The sequence below is a fragment of the Loxodonta africana genome, chromosome 1 (genome assembly GCF_030014295.1).
Source record: "Loxodonta africana isolate mLoxAfr1 chromosome 1, mLoxAfr1.hap2, whole genome shotgun sequence".
In the NCBI taxonomy this organism is placed as follows: Eukaryota; Metazoa; Chordata; class Mammalia; order Proboscidea; family Elephantidae; genus Loxodonta; species Loxodonta africana.
This window is the reverse complement of record NC_087342.1, coordinates 163,845,718-163,865,422: the sequence shown is the minus strand read 5'-3', so window position 1 is coordinate 163,865,422 and position 19,705 is coordinate 163,845,718. Positions and strand designations below refer to the sequence as shown.

The following is a 19,705-nucleotide window of genomic DNA, read 5'->3' as shown; positions in this document are numbered from 1 at the left end:
CTGTAGAAATTTTTAAAACTACAAATGCCTTGGTATCGATTAATTCACAGTCTCTTGGAATGGGTTCAGATACCTGTATTTTCAAGATGATTTTGAAGTGTTACAGGTGACTCTAATGTAGCCCGGGCTAACAGCCTTTCTACTGAAACAGTTATTGTAAGATTTTTTAAAAAAAATTTTACCAATCATTATAAGCATTATTACTTATAATATTTATTTAGTTTTATATTAAGTTATATCTTTAAGTTTTCATTTAAAAACATCATTAACATTCATTGTCTGTAATAATGAATCAGTCTTATTTTTCTACCATACCCTTTGAGCCAAACCCATTGCTGTCGAGTCAGTTCTGACTCATAGAGATCTAGAGGACAGAGTAGAACTATCCCATAGGGTTTCCAAGGCTGTAAATCTTTATGGAAGCAGATTGCCCCATCTTTCTCCTGTGGAGCAGATGATGGGTTCAAACCACTGACCTTTTGGTTAGCAGTTGAATGCTTAATCACTGTGCCACATGGGCTCCTCATTTAAAAAATTTTTCATTTAGATTATAGGAGTAAAAATGTTTTTCTGAATGGATTAAGTATATATATTTTACTTGATTCTCTGGATATAAATCATATTTTATAAAAAGTAAATCCTTTTGTTTTTTAATTTTTTTTTTTCTAGATTTGAGGCAACAATGGCAGTAGAAATAAGTACAACATAAAATAAGTGTAGTATACACATAAGTCTTTTGCCTTGTGTAATGTTTGAATCATATTTATTTCTTTAGTCTACAGCTAAAATTATTCTGTTTTCCCCTGAACTTTTGGTATTTTTAATATAGCATAATATATACAGTAATACTGCAATTAATGCAGTAAAGTGGAAGTCATATTCTTTAACTTCCCCCAACCCTCTTTTCTTTTGCTTCTTGATTTCTTCAATTTTGAAAAAGAAATTCAAGAGTTCATGTGGCTCATCCAGTAACTGCAGAGAATAGCAGCAACAACAGCTCTAAAACACAAAGCCTTACTAGTTCGTAAGATAGAGTGTGATTAATTCAGTTTTTTTGGTAAGAAATGATGGGAGAGTTTACTGCATCTTGTTTATTTTCCTCTTAGTTTTTTCTGGAAGAGGGCTGCCTATGATCAGAGGAGTTAGCTAAGGAGATGACTGTGCTTAGGCCATCAGGGTGTAAGGGTCATTATGACACTTTCAATCCCACAGGTCTCCTTTTATAGTTAAAACAAGTGACCAAATTAAGTGGGAAAATTAAGCTAGTGAGGATTTTCGAATCTGTCTTATATTTTGTCATCACACACACACACCCACACTAACAAACTTCAAGATTTTGGATAGCTTAAATTTTTTTAAAATAACAGCTTTATTGAGATATAATTCACGTAACATAAAGTTCACCGTTTTGAAGTGTACAATTCAGTAGTGCATGGTAAAGATCAGCATGAGTCTAATCTCTGGGTAAAACTAGGTCCTTTACCCCACAAGTAGTTTTTAGTATGTTTACAAAGTTATGCGTTGATCACAACTATCTAATTTCCTGAACATTTCATCACCACCCCCCACCAAAACAAAACGAAAAATCCCATACCCATTAGCAATCACTCCCCATTTGTCCTTTGGCCCAATCCCTGACAAATACTAATCTATTTTCTGTCTCTATGGATTTGCCTATTTTGGATACTTTATGTAAATGAAATCATAGAATATATAGCCTTTTGTATCTGTCTTTTTTCATTTAACATAATGTTTTCAAGTTTCATTTCATGTTGTGGCATGAATTGCTACCTGTTTTTATGGCTGAATAATAGTCCATTGTTTTGATATATCATGTTTTATTTATCCATTCATCAGGTGATGGACATTTTTTTCCCCCACTTTTTGGCTATTATAAATAATGCTGCAGTGAATATTCTTGTATGTTTTTGTTTGAACATATGTTTTCAGTTCTTTGGATGTGTACCTAGGAATTGAATTGCTGGGTGGTATGGTAAATCCACATTTAACTTTTTGAGAAACTGCTGAATTATTTTTCATTGTGGTTGCACAATTTTACATTCCCAAGAACAATGTATGAAGATTTGTTTATTCACATCCTCACCAAAACTTGTTATTTTCTTTTTTTTTTTTTGATTGTAGCAGTATTAGTGTGTGCTTTGAGTTGCATTTCCTCAATGACAGTGATGTTGAGCATCTTTATAGGTGCTTGATGGCCAAGTGTATATCTTCTTTGGAGTAATGTCTATCCAGATCTGCTTCCCACTTTTTATTTGGGTTATTTGCCTTTTTATTGTTGGGTTGTAAAAGTTATGTATTTTAGATACTAGACCTTTAACAGATAATGATTTGCAAATATTGTCTTCCATTTCATGGGTTGTGTTTTCATTTTCCTAGTAGTGTCTTCTTACTGACCTCCCACATTCCTTGGTCCATGGTTCTCTTCCTCTGTCTTCAAAGTCAACAGCATAGACCCAAGTTATCTGATAGTGCCATGGCTCTGGCTCGCTCTCTTCTGCTTCCTCTTCTACTTCTCAGGACTCTTGGGATTACATTGGGCCGACCTGGATAGTCCAGCATAATCTTTGCATCTCAGGGACAGTTTAATTAATTCCATCTGAAACCTTCATTTCCCTTTGCCATGTAAAATAGCATATTCACAGTTTCTGTGGATTAGGACATGGACATCCTTGGCAGGGGCAGGGGGTGCTACTATTCTGCCTACCACATGATATGGGTGACCACAGTTTAACCATTCACCCATTGAAAGGTTGTTTAAAGTTTTTAGTAGTATAAGTAAAATGGCTATAGACATTGGTGTACAGGGTTTTGTGTGAAGATATTTTGATTTCTTTGGGATAAATGCCCAGGTATACACTTGTTGAGTTGAACCATATAATACTTGCATGTTTAACTTTTCAAGAAAGTATGAAACTGTTTTCTAGAGTGGCTGTATCATTTTACATTCCCTTTAGCAATGTATGCATGATTTAGTTTGTCCACATTCTTTCCAGCATTTAGTGTTGTCACTATTTTTTATGTTAACCATTTGATAGGTATGTAGTGATTTCTCACTGTGGTTTTAATTTGTACTTACATCGTGGCTAATAAATGGGAACAATGCATTCAAATGCAGTGTGTGTACGAAAGCAGCATAATCTCAGTAAGTGAACTGTTTGGTGCTATATCATTTTAGGTAATTATCCTGCCAGATGTCATAACCTTGAGTAGTAAATACAGACCTCAGGAGAATATCTGTTAACACAGTGCCAGATAGTTTAGTAGATGCTTCTATTGACTTGGATCTTTTTCATACCAGGTAGGACCTTTTATATATTAGGGAAAGTGCTATTAAAGATCTTATTTTCCTTTTTTCCATGAGATCATAATCATATACCATTACTAACAGCCCTAAGGAACTATAGATAAAATGTTTTCATGTCCTCTTCCTGTCTGAATGTCATATTGTATAATTTTGTCCTATCTTCTTAAATTACTTCTGTGATTTGATTTAAAAGATAAGGAGAATTTTAAAATTCTAAAATGATGTGCAAAAATGCTCTTAATGTCATTAAATGGATTTTTTGGAAAGGGAATAATCTAAAAAATTTAGATGGACTTCTGTATGAGCCAGGACTCACTCAGTTGGAAGTTATAGAAATCAAAGTCAAAGCTAGCTTTAGCAAAGAAGACAATTTAATAGCTTTTCTAACTGGAGTGCCCAGGGGCAGAGTTGCCTATGTGCCCAACTACATATACAGGTTTAAATGATATTATCAGATCTTTCCCTCTGTCTTTATCTCTTTCTCCTTTCATGTATCTACTTCTCTCTTTATTGCTTTCTCTTCCCCACTATACCCTCTCTTTCTCTCTATTTCCCTGATTTTTTTCATCTCTTGACTGCCAGAAAGGCTTTCTCCTCATGACTAGGGTAAAATGTATGAGAGCAGTTCCAAACATGTCTGCTTCCTGTACCCTAACCCCAAAGCAAGAGCATTTTCCCCACAAGCTCTAGCAGGAAAAAAAATTACTGGGATGAACTCTTATTGGCATGACTTAGGTCACTTGTTCATTTCTGAAGCAATTACTTTCTCTGCGGTAGTAGCACAGGGTTCTTACTGGCCATGCCTGGGGATGTGCCCACTCTTGCATCCTGATTTGCCAAACCCATATGGAGCCATAGAGAGTCAAGGGGGAGTTTTCCACAGGAAAGAAGGTGGGGAAGATGCCAAGCAGACAGAACTAGGTCTTTGATATTTTGGGTGAGTGACTCAGGTTTGCTTTTTAAATGCATTGACTTCTATTTGCACAATTGACAGTTATATTACTAAATAGTGTTGTATCCTTTCACCAACTCAGTGGCACCTAATAACGACAACAGCAAATAGTCAGTAGAATGTTATTCAGCAAAAATGGATTACTTACCTATGTGTAAGGAAAACAATATAAAAGACACATAATGTTTCATTTGAGAAGTTAAGTCATACAAAATCTGATTGTAAAGAATTTGAGATTAGTGATGCCAGCTTAAAATGATAAATATAATGATAAAAACTGACACCATGACATCATTCAGAAAGAGTGGATTAAAAAAAAAAAAAAAAACCTTGGGGTTAAGGATGGAACCTTGAGCAAAATATAAATATATTTCTAAATAGTGTTGTATTCTTTCACCATACCTATTCAGTCTGTATGCTGAGCAAATAATTCGAGAAGCTGGACTGTATGAAGAAGAATGGGGCATCAGGATTAGAGGAAGACTCATTAACAACCTGCGTTGTGCAGATGGCACAACCTTGCTTGCTGAACGTGAAGAGGACTTGAAGCACTCACTGATGAAGATCAAAGATCACAGCCTTGGGTATGGATTGCACCTCAACATAAAGAAAACAAAAATCCTCACAGCTGGACCCGTAAGCAACATCACGATAAACGGAGGAAAGATTGAAGTTGTCAAGGATTTCATTTTACTTGGATGCACAATCAATAGCCATGGAAGCAGCAGTCAAGAAATCAAAAGATGCATTGCATTGGGCAAATCTGCTGCAAAAGACCTCTTTAACATGTTGAAAAGCAAAGATGTCACCTTGAAGACTAAGGTGCGCCTGACCTAAGCCATGGTGTTTTTAACTGCCTCATGTGCATGCAAAAACCGGATGATAAATAAGGAAGACCGAGGAAGAATTGACGCCTTTGAATTGTGGTGTTGGCAAAGAGTATTGACTATACCATGAACTGCCAGAACAAACAAATCTGTCTTGGAAGAAGTACAACCACAATGCTCCTTAGAAGCCAGGATGGTGAGACTATGTCTCACATACTTTGGACATTATTAGGAGGGATCAGTTCCTGGAGAAGGACATCATTAGAGGTCAGTGAAAAAGAGGAAGAGCCTCAACGAGATGAATTGACACAGTGGGTACAACAATGGATTCAAACATAACAATGACTGTGAGGATTCACAGGACTGGGCAGTGTTTTGTTCTTTTGTTACGTGGGGTCACTGTGAGTCGGAACCAACTCGATGCACCTAACAACAACAACAACAGCAAATAGTCAGTAGAATGTTATTCAGCAAAAATGGATTATTGACCCATAAAAAAATAAATAAATAAAAATGACCCATATGTAAAGAAAAAGGCAATGTAAAAGACACATAATGTTTCGTTTGAGAAGTTAAGCCATATAAAATCTGATTGTAGAGAATTTTAGATTTAGTGACGCCAGCTTAAAATGATAAATATAATGATAAAAACTGACACCATGACATCGTTCAGAAAGAGTGGGTTAAAAAACAAACAGACAAACCAACCGACCAACCAACCTTGGGGCTAAGGATGGAACCTTGAGCAAAATATAAAGGATTAGGACACAGAAGAGTCATCATAGAGGCTAGGATAAGTGTGGCTGAGTATACCACAGACTGGGTGGCTTATAAGAACAAAATTTTATTGTCTCATGATTCTGGAGGCTAAACGTTCGAAAACAGGGTGTAAGGCATGTTAATTTCTTCTGAGGACTCTGAGGGACAGTCTGTTCCATGTCTTTCTCCTAGCTTCTGGTGATAACCAGTTATACTTGGCATTCCTTGGCTTGTAGGTGCATCAGTTCTGTCTATGCCTCTGTCTTCATATGCCTCTGTTTGTCCTTCTATATCTCTTCTCTTTGGTAAGGATCCCACTCAGATTGGATTAGGATCCACCCTACTCCAGTATGACCTCATGTTAACTGATAACATCCTCAAAGATCCTGTTTCCAAACAAGATGATGTTCAAAGGTACCAGAAGTTAGGACTTCACATATCTTTTTGGGAAACAGTTCAATCTGTATCAGTTCAGCCATTCATCTCAGTTTTATCTTGTTTTAGTTTTCAACCAGTTATTATTATTATTTAAAGTCAGTAGTTATTTGGATTTACCCATGTATCTTGCTTGTCATTTTTTAATCCCATCATGTTCTGTCACTTTCCATTGCCGGGATATAGCTTAGTGAGAATCTTGTGGTGGCAAAATTGTCTTAATTCTTATTGGTCTTAAATGCCTTTATTTTACCATTATTCTATATTTCCTCTTGTAATAGAATTCTTCATTGGCAGTTTTGTTCTGTTAGCACATTGAAGTATTATTCCATTGTCTTCTGCTTTTCATTTTTTTCTTGTGACTAACCTGTAATCAATCTAATTGTGATTTGTTTTAATTAAGATTTTCTCTTTGATTGCTTTTAGGATCTTCTCTTTGTCACTTTAATTTTGTAATACCAGAATGTTTCTGGATATAGCTTTCTTTTTACGTATTGTTCGTTTTCTCATTCTATTGTCTGCCTACCATCAGCAGCCAAAGAAGTAAGGAAGACAAAAAGACTTTACATTTTTCATGCACGTATAACCTGGCAGACATTATCAGGTGATATACAATATAGAAGAAAAAACAAATATAAGGTGCTTCATCTACCTTTAGTGAGCTTGCAGCACAGATATTTGGGACATAAGAAGTGTAGGCATCTGCTGAGTATTTACCTAACAGTATTCTTTGGAGTGCATTAAGTACAAAATCAGCAGTTGTAATTCAGTCTAACCTCATATAGTAGCAGTGAGATCATTGCAGCCTATTGGTATTAATAAAGATTTGGAGAACATGAGACTTGAATTGATTCTTGACCCCTGTGGTCTGGGGATTTAGGCTTTATCTAAAATAGTGACAATGAACTTAAGAATTGCTTATTATAATACAGCTAGCATAGGGTGTACAGAGGAATGAATAATGCTTTCATGTTGAAAATGCTATGTGGATCTGGTATAAAAAATTGGAGGTCATGTCTCACCCATGTTACTTTTTATGTAGAATCTTCAAATTGATGATTTTTGTTATTAAAATTAGTTTGCTGTCAGGAGAGCCATTGTTTTGTGTATTGAGTATTATTTAACACATTATTATGGATAACATAAGGAAAAACTTTAGAAGTTCTCACCTTATCCTCCAAAGTCGTTAGGAAAATTTGAAGCATTTAGTCTGTTATGTGCGAAAAGCATGCTTTTGAAAATAATTACCTTCTATTTTTTTTTTATTTGGGAGGTCAATAAATGTTTAATATTATAAATTTTCGAATCATTGGATAAGCTTTCTTATCAAGTTATATATAAGGAATTTTTATTTATCTGTGACTCCCAGAAATTATTTCTAATTTTATGATTAAAAAGTATTGTTAACTTGTTATGAAAACATGGTGCAATTCAAATATGTGAAATGCCTAAGTATCACTTGAGGGGAAATACTATCTGTTTTCCCTTCTAAATAAGAATTAATTTTGCCTGTATGTTCTAAAACTTTTCAAAATTGCAATACCATAAAATCTGCTGGGTACAGCTAACTAGGAAAAGGGCACCAGCTGCTGGAACAATACCTGCTAAACTACAAAGAAGTTATAACATCTGCCTCTAGCTAGGACTAATCTAACAAAACTTCCTTTGCAACCTCTGCTTTATAGGTTATATAGAAGGAAATTAGAGTAGAGAAGATAAAAAGCTTAGAAGCATATTGAACTGTCCCAGAATGATAATTTTGGAAGTGAAACAAATTCAGAGGCCTGAAAAATTAGGTTTTACTTACAGTGTGGAACTTCAAATTACTTTAGAAATGGACTTAATGCATATCTTACAACATATCTCTGTGTTGTGGTCACACAGACCTATTATAATAAACAGATATATTCGGTATGGTTGTGTTGTTATGTATGGGTTTCCTTCTTTTGACTATGAAAATATGTATGGACTGGTTATCAGCAATCATTTCTTGAGACCACGATTGATGCAAGGCATTATGCTAGGAAGTGTGTTGGGTACAAAGAGGTTTAGAACTGTGATCCTGCCTTTAAGCAACTTGCTATCCAGTTAAGCAGATAGAAAACAAACAAACAGACAAAAAAAAACGAACTCGTTACTGTTGAGTTGATTCCAGCTCATAGCGACCTTACAGGACAGAGTAGAACTGCCCCATAAGGCTTCCAGGGAGTGGCTGGTGGATTTGAACTGCTGACCTTTGGTTAGCAGCCGTAGCTCCCTGTAGCTTTTAACCACTGTGCCACCAGAGCTCCAAGCAGGTGGAACTGATGTTGAATTCTCTGCATCACCTCTGGCACATTTTGTGGCATGGGTTAGGTACCATAACTCCTCTGAAGTTCAAATCACAAGATTTGTTTTGAAGGTTCCATGAGGTAACACATAGAAAATGTGTAGCAGTGTCTGTGGTGATACTTTTTAGTTGATTAGTGAATTTGGAGCCCAAGTGATGCTTATATAAACTGTTCCTTTGGTTAATTTCTCACTTTGATAACTGAGTTTTACTGTTTAATGCTTTGAATCTTCCTCTTAAGAATTCTTGGTAGTTGAAAATTATTTTGGTATAAATAACTTTTAAACCCTAAAGTGGATAAAGAAATAATGAAGTAGAAAACTTTAAATTAATAAAAATGAAGCAAAAGAAACTTGTATTTCCTTAGTTAATATTATACATTTTACTTCATTAGCTGCATTATATTGCATTATTTAATTTAATCCCCAGATATAAACCCTAAAAGCTAAGAAGTTTTAGAGAGGGCAAGTTTAAATTTGATGCAGTGGTGCAAATATCAGAATGCCTTGTTTTTTACATTCTCAATAAACTCTTACATTCTTGATGAAGTTCAGAGTTGTATGAAAATAATAGATAATTTTGGATAATTTTATATGCATTAGAAGAAAGAAGTATATAAAGGAATCTCAATGAATTCTTAAACAACCTGATAGTATCATGCTTTATTACATAACTTCATGATTTCTTCCTTTAAATGCTTTGCCATCCTTTCAAATCTATATATTATACAAAAAGTTAAAGCAAAATGTTTTTCTTACAGGCTCTGTCCCCTACCAAATGCTCCCTAATTTGATACATATTTTTAAACAGCCGTTTTCATGAGTAAAATGTTCTTTGTTCTTTCTGGAGTAGATCGTGCTAGGTTATTAAAAAACAAACAAATGAAAACACCTAATCATTGTTTTGGGGAGTGGGTAGGGAAAGTTGAGCACTGGTGGCGCAGTGGTTAAACATTTGGCTGCTAACCAAAAGGTCAGTAGTTCGAAACCACGAGTAATTCCATGTGAGAAAGATGTGGCAGTCTGCTTCCATGATGATTTGTAGCCTTAGAGACCCTGTGCAGCAGTTCTGTTCTGCCCTCCTGGGTCTCTGTGAGTCGGAATTTGACTTGTCAGCAATGGTTTTGATTTGGATTTAGGGAATGTTAGGATAACAGTTGCCAGTATTGCCTGTATTTAAGAATCTCTTAGAAGCTGTTAAAGAATGTATGAAATACTATTCCCCACCCTAGGCAAATGCAGAAGACTCTGAGGGACTGAGTCCTAGAAATACATCGTTTTAAAAAGCACCCAGACCCCCTACTCTGAGTATGTGGAACCTGTTGTCAAAAGCGCTGGCCTCTTCAGCACATTCTCAGCTGTGCCCCTCTTAGCAAAATCTTTGAGTCATTCTCCTACTGTTCTTAGTTAGGGGTTCAGTGTATTTGGAACTCTACCATTGTGAGCATCAGACCTCATGTGGGGAAACAAGCAGTAGCTGGATTTAGAAATTGTTCTGTAAATTTAGAGGTAAGATAATTAGAAATATAAGTGACCTCACACATGCACTCTCTCTAGTTTTGATTGTTTGCCCTTATTTTTTTGGTTGATATGTTTCTTTTTTAAAGTCATGTTTATTGAAGTATACTGTCTTTTGGTGGTACAGTACATGGGTTTTTACATTACATAATCATCTAAATATCAACATAATCAAGAAATAGGACATTTGCATTACCCCAAAAAGTTTCTTCCTGTCTCTTTGTAGTCAACCGCTTGTTCTGCCCCCAGTCCCTAGAAACCACTGATCTGTTTTCTTTCCCTCTGGATTTGCCTGTTGCAAAATGTCATGTAAATATCTTGGCTCTGTCGCTTAGCGTAATACATTTGAGATTTATCTGTATTGTTGCATGTTCATTTTTATTAATTTTATATAAATATTTATAAACTTAAAAATTTGAGTTTAAACATTTTGTCCATTTTTTATTTAGGTGGTGAATGTTCTTTATATATTGGGAATAAAAGTGTCTTTTAGATATATATTTGCAATATTTTCTCCCATCTGTGGCTTGTCTTTTCATTATCTAAAAAGTGTTTTTAACAGAGCAAACATTCTTAGTGTTGTTGAAGTCCATTTGATCAACTTTTTTTTTATGGATTATGTGTTTCTTTTGTGTATGTCATATCTAAGGAATCTTTGCTTTATCCAGAGTCATCAAGATCTCCTCCTTTGTTTACTTCCAGAAGTTTTAACTCTTACATTTAGCTCTATGATCCATTTTCAGTCAGTTTTTATATATGGTGATTGACATGTGTTGAGGTTCCTCTTTTTTTTTATATATATAAATGTCCAATTGTTAAGGCACCATTCATTGAAAAGACTATCCTTTCTCCACTGAATTGCTTTTGCACCTTTGTTAAAAATCAACTGACCATGTATGTGTGAATCTATTTTTGATTCCCTCCATGTCTGTCATTTTGCCACACAGCCTTGATTACTGCAGCTTTTATAATAAGTCTTGAAAACGGGTATTGGCTATCCTCCAACTTTCTTTTTTTACAAAATAATTTTGGCTAGTCTAGCTCCTTTGCTTTTTCATATAAATTTTTAGAAAGTTTGTTTTCTGTAAAATTTCTGCTCTGATTTTAATCAGGTTTCCTCCGAATCTATTGATCATTTTGGGGAAGTTTGAAACTTAACAATATAAAATCTTCTAAACCATAAAGATAATATATCTGTACATTTATCTAGGTCTTCTTTGATTTTCTTATGATTAATTTATAATTTTTAGCATATGTTTTTCACATGTTCTGTTAGATTTATACCTAAGTTTTTCATGTTTTCTGATCCTGTTATACATGGTACTTTTTAAAAATTTTCAATTTCCAATTGTTATTGCTTATATAGAAAAATATGAAAGATTACATGCTGTCAGAAGGCAAATCCTACAAGACAGAACCTTATATAGTGTAGCGTAATCACAAGAGTGACATCCCATCACCTTTGCTTTATTCCTTTGGTTAGAACCAAGTCACAGATTCCACCCATACTCAAAGGCAAGTAAACCAGCGCGTGAACACCAGAAGGTAGAGATTGTGGATTATTTGCGGTCACCTTAGAGTCTGTCCACCACTTAAAGTCTTCCTTTTGACATTTAAGTTTTGAAACCATCTGAAAATGATGCATAAGTATGATGTGAAGTAAAGATCCAAATTCATTTCTTCCCATGTATATAATCAGTTTTCCTAATACCATGTATTGAACTATTTTTCAATGAATTTCAGTGTCATCTCTGTCAGAAATCAAGTTTCTATAAATGTGGTTCTCTCTTCTGCTCCTTCCTGTGCCAATACCATATACCAAAAAAACCAAACGCGTTGTCATTGAGTTGATTTCGACTCATAGCCACCTTACAGGACGCGTAGAACTGCTCCATAGGGTTTCCAAGACTGTAATGTTTACAGAAGCAGACTGCTCCATCCTTCTCCTGTGGAGCATCTGGTGGGTTCAAATTACTGCCCTTTTGATTAGCAGCCAAGCATGTAACCACTGCACCACGAGGGCTCCTTCTAATGCCATATATATTGTCTTAATTACCACATTTTTATAATAAATCTTGAAATCTGCTAGGTCCAGTCCTTTCCATATCCCCCAATCACCAACAAATTGTTTTTCTCAATCTTGGACCTCATTCTTGTATATAAATCTTAGAAATACCTTGTAAATTTCTCTAAAAACCTTTTTGGTATTTTGGATTAAAAATGGATTGAATCTTATAGATTTATATGGGAGGTGTTTATATCTGTGTTATTGAAATATCTTAGTGTTATGAAAAATGTTTTATTTAGGTCTTATTTAATGTTTTTCAGTAAACTAACATTTTCTCATAAAGGTTATACATTTTTTTGTTAGATTTTTCCAAGGTATTATATATTTTCTGGTTACTAATTTAAGTAATTTTAAAATTATATATTCAGTTTTTGGCTGGTACATAAAGTACGTTTTTTGGTATGTTAATGTTATATCCAACTACTTTGCTAAACATTTCTATTACTGCTAGTAAATCTGCTTGAAGATTCTTTTCAGTTTTCTTTATAGACAATCGTATCATCTCTGAATAAAGGCTTTCCAACTCTAATATTTTTTTATTTTTATCTGTATTGACCAAAACCTCTGCAGTGTTGAATAGAAGTGATAAACCTTTTAACAAATTTTTTTTTTCAAATTTTGACTATAGTAAGGTTCCAAAAATTGCTTCCATCTACCATCCTATCTTTTAGGGACCATACATGATGTTGTTGTTAGGTGCTGTTGAGTTGGTTCTGACTCTATATAATGTGCATTTTGGTGATCGTAGTTTCCCTTTCTATGTAATGTATACTATACACATTTTGATGTTTTTCTCTTTCCTCTTGTTGATTATTTGACCCTACCTAAAAAAAGAAAAAAAAATAGACTATATTAGATTACTCTTTTAAAATCTGAGACTCTGTGATTTAAAGAATTACCGTGCCTCCCTCTATAGAATAAAAAATATAGATAGATAGCTGCCATCGAGGCTACTTTGACTCATGGTCTCCTCATGTGTGTAAGACTAGAGCTGACCCCATTGGGTCTTCAATGGCAGAGTTTTGGGAAGCAGATCAACAGGTCTTTCTTCCAAGGCTCTGGGTGAACTCAAACTTCCAACCTTTTGGTTAGTAGCTAAGCATATTAACCGTTTGCACAACATGGTTATTTCTAAATTTCTGTGCTTGAGGAAATTAATGCCATGTACTTTGCTAATCTTTGCAATACATACACATACACTTAACATTTCTTTGCAATACATACACATACACTTAACATTTGTATTTTGAACTAACTAAATCAACCATTAATATGTTCATTTATGTCACATGCTTTTGCTGTGTTATTATTTATGTTAAATACATCTTGCACTTGAAATCATAATAAATTACTCAGATGTTGTTAGAGTAAACACTAGTAGAAAGTGTCTGTTTTTCTTTCAAAACAACTGTATTGAGGATTCTTTTAATGATGAACTATTCTTTAAGAAGATGTATATTTAAAGTGATAGCCTTGTTTTATTTAATTAGCTTTGGAAAGTTTAAAGTCATATATACTGTAAAAAAATTTTTTGAATTAAGAATTTACCCATAGTTTAACTGCCTATAATATTTCATGGGCTTGACCACAGAAGTGCCCAAATTCTTTACCCTCTTTAAAGATTTCAAGCAAGCTAGTGAAAGTAATTTAAAAGTTAAAATCAGAGCTGAAACCAATTATTACCATAAATGCCAGCCAAGAAGCTGAAAATGACATTTTCTTTGTGGGATTCAACAGAATTTGACAGAGACTCTTTTGCTTCTATTTTATTACCGTGATTATAAGTGCAGCTGTTTATCAGAAGGCAGATCCTACAATCTGGGCCAACAGGACTGTTCGTAATACCAATTAAATAATGGTGTCTTACACTTTTAAGCTACAGCACTTCAAATGACATCCTGGAGGAATACTTGAGTTCATCTATGAAGTTCCTATTTTCTGTGAAGTTTAAAGTAAAATATTAACTTCATAGAAAATAGTAGGTTCTTAGCCTCCAATTTCACTTCCATTTTAAGTCTCTGAATTTTGTATGCTTAATTAAAGCACTGGTTTGGTGAAACCAGCTCTCGTTTATTGTAGTGGTTCTGTCTAAAGGCAAGCAAACGAAATCTAGCCAAACCAAACCTGTAACTGAGTTCAGCTGTCTTCTCATTGACTGCGAATGTGACTATGGGCATAGTACCTTGGTAAAGGTGTTTTAGAGTGACACTTGACATGTTGAATTATTCCTAAGAGTGTGGTGGTAAAAATGCAGATCTGGATGGTTTGTCAGTGGAGCTTGTTATAATTGTGCTGTCCAGGTTTTGTTTGTCTTTTTAAAATCCCCTCTTGAGAACTTTATTTTTCTTCGTTTTTCCTCAACATTCAAGCCTGAGTTCAAGCCATACCTCTCCTGGAAGTAAAGAGGGCATGTTACCCACCCAAGAACAGATTAGTGCTTCCCTCTGAATCCCATCATACCTTAAGTTCTTGTTAATGGTGGTTTTACGATTGTTTATGGTTTTCTTTCCTTGTATTTTTGTCTTCAAGGCTGGTAATGGTTTCTTATTAATGATTTTATCCTCAGTAGGTGAAGTATTTTTAAAAGGGCTTTCTATTAGCGGGGCATTCGAAAAAAATTTTTTTGTGTGCTTCTTAGTGGGACTTTTCAATATGAGAAAGTTTTTAGGAATTTCAGTTTATTGGTGTATTGAGTATTTTTGGTTTCTGTTTTAAATGGTGTAAAAGCATTCAGTTAAGTAATATGAATGGATTATGAATTATGCATTGTGATTTCTAATTATTTTAGTTGGGATTTCTTATTGCTTTTTTCATATGTAATAAAATTTTGACTTAGTTTCATTTTAGAAAATAACTTTCTTGATTTTGACAAAATCTTGCAGTCGTACTTCCTTCAGAGATTTAATAGAAGATTACTCTCCTGAGGTCTTTTGTTGTTAAAACTTAATTTCCGCTGAACAGATCTTCTGGCTCAAAATGAAATATTATCATGAAACATTCGAAGGCGTGACTTTTCAGTAAAGAGAAACTAACAGTGGCTATGCTCTGTCTTTCATGTCTCTTACTTAACAGTATTCAGTAATTTTTCTGTGCATTTTAAAAGAGAGTACAAATTAAAATTTTTATGTTTTCTAAAGATTTTGGAATCTTTGTATAATGAGAGGGTGAATCAGTTTTTACTTTGTATTACTATAGATGCGTTATGTATTTATGTCTAGAAAGAAAGAAAATACTGTTGTTTTGAATACAGCAAGACAATACAGATTCTTTCCCCTTTTATTTGGGCATTTTTAAGATAAATATTTTTATCTAAAAAGAAAAGCATTTTTGCATGACTGATTTTAAAACTTCTTCATTTCAAAAAAAGTAAGTGGTATGTAAAATGTAATAACTAAACTTACTGAATGTAAAATTTCCTCTATAATCCCAGCTCAAAGCGAACAGTTTGGTCTAAACCTTTCCAGAATGTTTGATGTATTAATAAATTATAGGTAATTAGTTATGTTACTGTTCTGTGACATTTATTCACTTACTAGACATATGCTCTTATAATCTCATATCTCTTTCCTACTCTATTTACTGTAATTCCTGAAGAATGGATCAGGAATTACTTATCACAATCCTTATTTGTGGACATGCAGCTTGTTATTTGTTTTTTCTTGTTATAAATGATGTTATAGCAAATATATTTGTGTTTATGTCTCTGACATTCTTGTTCATTTACCTCATTTGAATTAACTTTTTGGTGGAATTTTAAGCTAAATACTGTGCATATTTATGATGTTAGTCATGTACAGGTGACGTATATGAACGTATAAACATTACCAAGAGTAATAAATTTTTAAAAATCTTCAATACTTGGATTAATAAAAAAAATATTTTTATAATTCTGTATTTGATAATGGCTATTTTTTTTCTTTATGCTTATTATAAAATTAAATCATTCAGTAAAAAAAAAAAACAGGATTAGGAATAAAAGTATAAAGTAATGAAATCAGTAATCTTTGCAAGCTTTTAACCTGGACTTTTAACTTGGACTTCAGTGTTGGATACCTGAGTTCCAATCCTTGCTGTGACTCTCACTGGCCATTTATCTTTGGGCAAGTTCTTTAAACTCTCTGTGCTCCCCTTTCCTATCCTTAAAATTAAGATAATAATAAACAGACCTGCCTCGTGGGTATTCTTTGAGTATTAAATGACCTAATCTGCTTAAAGAATATAAGCCACAGCCTAAAATGTAGTAAGTGTTCAATAAAAATGTTAGTAAATTGCTACTATTATCATTAAATAGATTAGTAAAAATTTTACTTGGTGACAAATAATAAGGAATATGTTATAGCGGGAGGGTGCATTTTGGCTAATAGCAGGATACATTTTAGGCTTGCATTTGGTTGTAGATGTGGGCCTCAGATGAAGCTATAGAAGCTTGAATGAAGCCATAGGTCTAATGTCTCAAGTATTGGAGGTAGAAAGAGAACCTGTTGCTTTCTTCCAGGTCTAAACGTTTAATTGAGAAATACTTGTGTAACTAAAAACGTTAAAACCAAAAAAGAGAATGTTGGAGAGGAGGATGAGGGGGATGTATGATTGATATTTAAAACAATTTTAAGGACCATCAAAAGTTTACCCCCGCCCCCTCAGGATAGAACTCTGGCAATAAGGAGGAGAACTTTTTAATATGAAATATTTTTCTAATACTTAAGAGCTTATTTAGGTTTCTGTGCTTAATCAGACATTTCTTTAGTTTTTCCTTTTTTTTTTAAGCAGTTAATTTCATTTCTTTGTGTGTCTCTTTTTCTTTTAGCATTGGTATTACTGTCACGTTTCAAAAACCAGAAACCTTTATATAGTGAAATGTCTCTTATTTATCCATCTGCCCAGGAGGTCACCATCCTTCCCCATTGATAACCATTGTATTTAGATTTCATGTATTCTTTGGAGTTTCTACAATCAAATATAAGTATTTTTTTATTATCTGTTCTCCTCCCAACTTTGGACAAAAAAATATCATAACACTATTCTGCGTTTTACTTTTTTCACATAACAAGATCTTTTCATCTCAGTAAATAGAAAACTTTCTCATTTTTTTTATGCCTATGTGGATGTGTCGTAGTACATTTTAGCCATATTTGTTTGATGGCATTTGGACTGTTTCCAGTTTTCGATATCACAAATAATTTTGCAGTGAATAATCTTATCCATACACAAGTTTGCACATATGCAAGTATGTTTCTGAATAAATTTAAAAAATGAAATTGCTAGGCTAAAGGTTATATGCATTTGTGAGAGAAAGGTTTTTTCTTCTTTTTTATCTTAGACCTGCCTTTGGAAAAGAAGTGTTCACAAAATGAAATAGATTCTATTTTGCAAGAGTGAATTTGTGTTCACTGGAAGGTGTTCATCTGTATCAATGGGTTTCAAACTTTTTTGAGAACAACCCACATCAAAAGTTATTTTACATTGTGATTCAGTACATTCAAACAGTTAAAACAAATATGAGGCATTCCAATATTTTCTATTGCTGGTCACAGTGCACGAACGTGATTTCACAACCCACTAACAGAGTATGACCTCCTGTATGAAATACACTGATTTAGAGTTTAGTTGACTAACTCTGCTACATTTTTTAGCAGGGAATCCCTGGTTGGGCTATATGTTGTTGTTGTTAGGTGCCGCTGAGTTGGTTCCGACTCATAGTGACATAACCAAACACTGCTTGGTCCTGCACCATCCTCACAGTTGTGGTTGTTGTAGCCACTGTGTCTTCCCATCTTGTTGAGGGTCTTCATCTTTGTCACTGACCCTCTACTCTACCAAGCATGATGTTCTTCTCCAGGAACTAGTCCCTCCTGATAACATGTCCAAAGTATGTGAGATGAAGTCTGTCCATCCTTGTTTCTAATGAACATTCTGGCTATAGTCCTTCCAAGTCAGATTTGTTCATTCTTCTGGCAGTGCATGGTATATTCAATATTCTTTGCAACACTAAATTTTAAAGGCATCAATTCTTTGGTTTTGCTTATTCATTGTCCAGCTTTCACAGGTATTGAAAACACTGTGGTTTGAGTCAAGGGCACCTTAGTCCTTAAAGTGATATCTTTTTTTTTTTTTAATACTTTAAAGCGATCTTTTGCAGCAGATTTACCCAGTGCAGTACCTTTTTTGATTTCTTGACCTCTGCTTTGATGAGTATTGATTGTGGAACCAAATAAAATGAAATTCGTGAGAACTTCACTCTTTTTTCCATTTATGATGATGTTGCTTATTGGTCCAGTTATGTGAGGATTTTTGTTTTCTTTATGTTGAGGTGTAATCTGTACTGAAGGCTGTGGTCATTGATCTTCATCCGTAAGTGCTTCAATTCCTCTTTTCTCTCAGCAAAAAAGGTTGTGTTACCTGTATGTCACAGATTGTTAATGAGTCTTTCTCCAATCCTGATACACATTCTTCTTCATATAGTTCAGCTTCTCAGATTATTTGCTCAGAATATAGATTGAATAACTGTGGTGAAAGGATACAACCCTGACACACACTTTTCCTTAAGCCATGCAGTATCCCCTTGTTCTGTTTGAACAACTGCCTCTTGTCCTAAGTATAGGTTCCTCATAAGCACAATTAAGTATTCTGGTGTTCCCATTCTTCACAATGTTGTCCATAACTTGTTATGGTCCACACAGTCGAACACCTCTGCAGAGTCAAAAAAACACAGGTAGACATCTTTCTGGTAGTCTCTGCTTTCAGCCATGATCCATCTGGCATCAGCAATGTTACCCCCTGTTCCATGTCCTCTTCTGTATCCAGCTTGAATTTCCTGCAATTCCCTGTTGATGTATTGCTGCAACTGCTTTCGAATGATCTTCAGGAAAATTTTACTTGTGTGCGCTATTAATCGTTGTTTGATAATTTCCGTATTCTGTTGCATCACTTTTCTTTGGAATGGGTGCAGACTTGAATCTCTTCCAATCAGTTGGCCAGGTAGCTGTTTTCCAGATTTCTTGGCCTAGACTAGTGAGCACTTCCAGCGCTGCATCCGTTTGTTGAAACATCTCAAGTGGTATTCCGTCAATTCCTGGAGCCTTGTTTTTTGCCAGTGCCTTCTGTGCTGCTTGGACCTCTTTCTTCAGTACCGTCTGTTCTCAATCATATGCTATCTCCTGAAATGGTTGAGTGTTGACCAATTCCTTTTAGTACAGTGACTCTCCGTATTACTTCCATCTTCTTGATGCTTTCTGTGTCATTTAGTATTTCCCTTGTAGAATCCTTCAGTATTGCAACCTGAGGCTTGAATATTTTCTTCAGTTCTTTCAGCTTGAGAAATGCTGAGCATGTTCTTCCATTTTGTTTTTCTCTCTACAGGTCATTTCACATGTCATTATAATACTTTGTCTTCTCGAGCCACCCTTTGAAATCTTCTGTTCAGCTCTTTTACTTCATTAATTTTTCCTATCACTTTAGCTACTCAATGTTCAAGAGCAAGTTTCAGAGTCTCTTCT

At 34.5% G+C, this 19,705-nt stretch overlaps 1 protein-coding gene across 6 annotated transcripts in view; it reads left to right on the top strand.

Moving 5' to 3' along the window:
• ASCC3 (activating signal cointegrator 1 complex subunit 3) overlaps positions 1-19,705 on the top strand; it is a 412,820-nt gene that overhangs the window by 91,402 nt on the left and 301,713 nt on the right. The window lies entirely within an intron of this gene.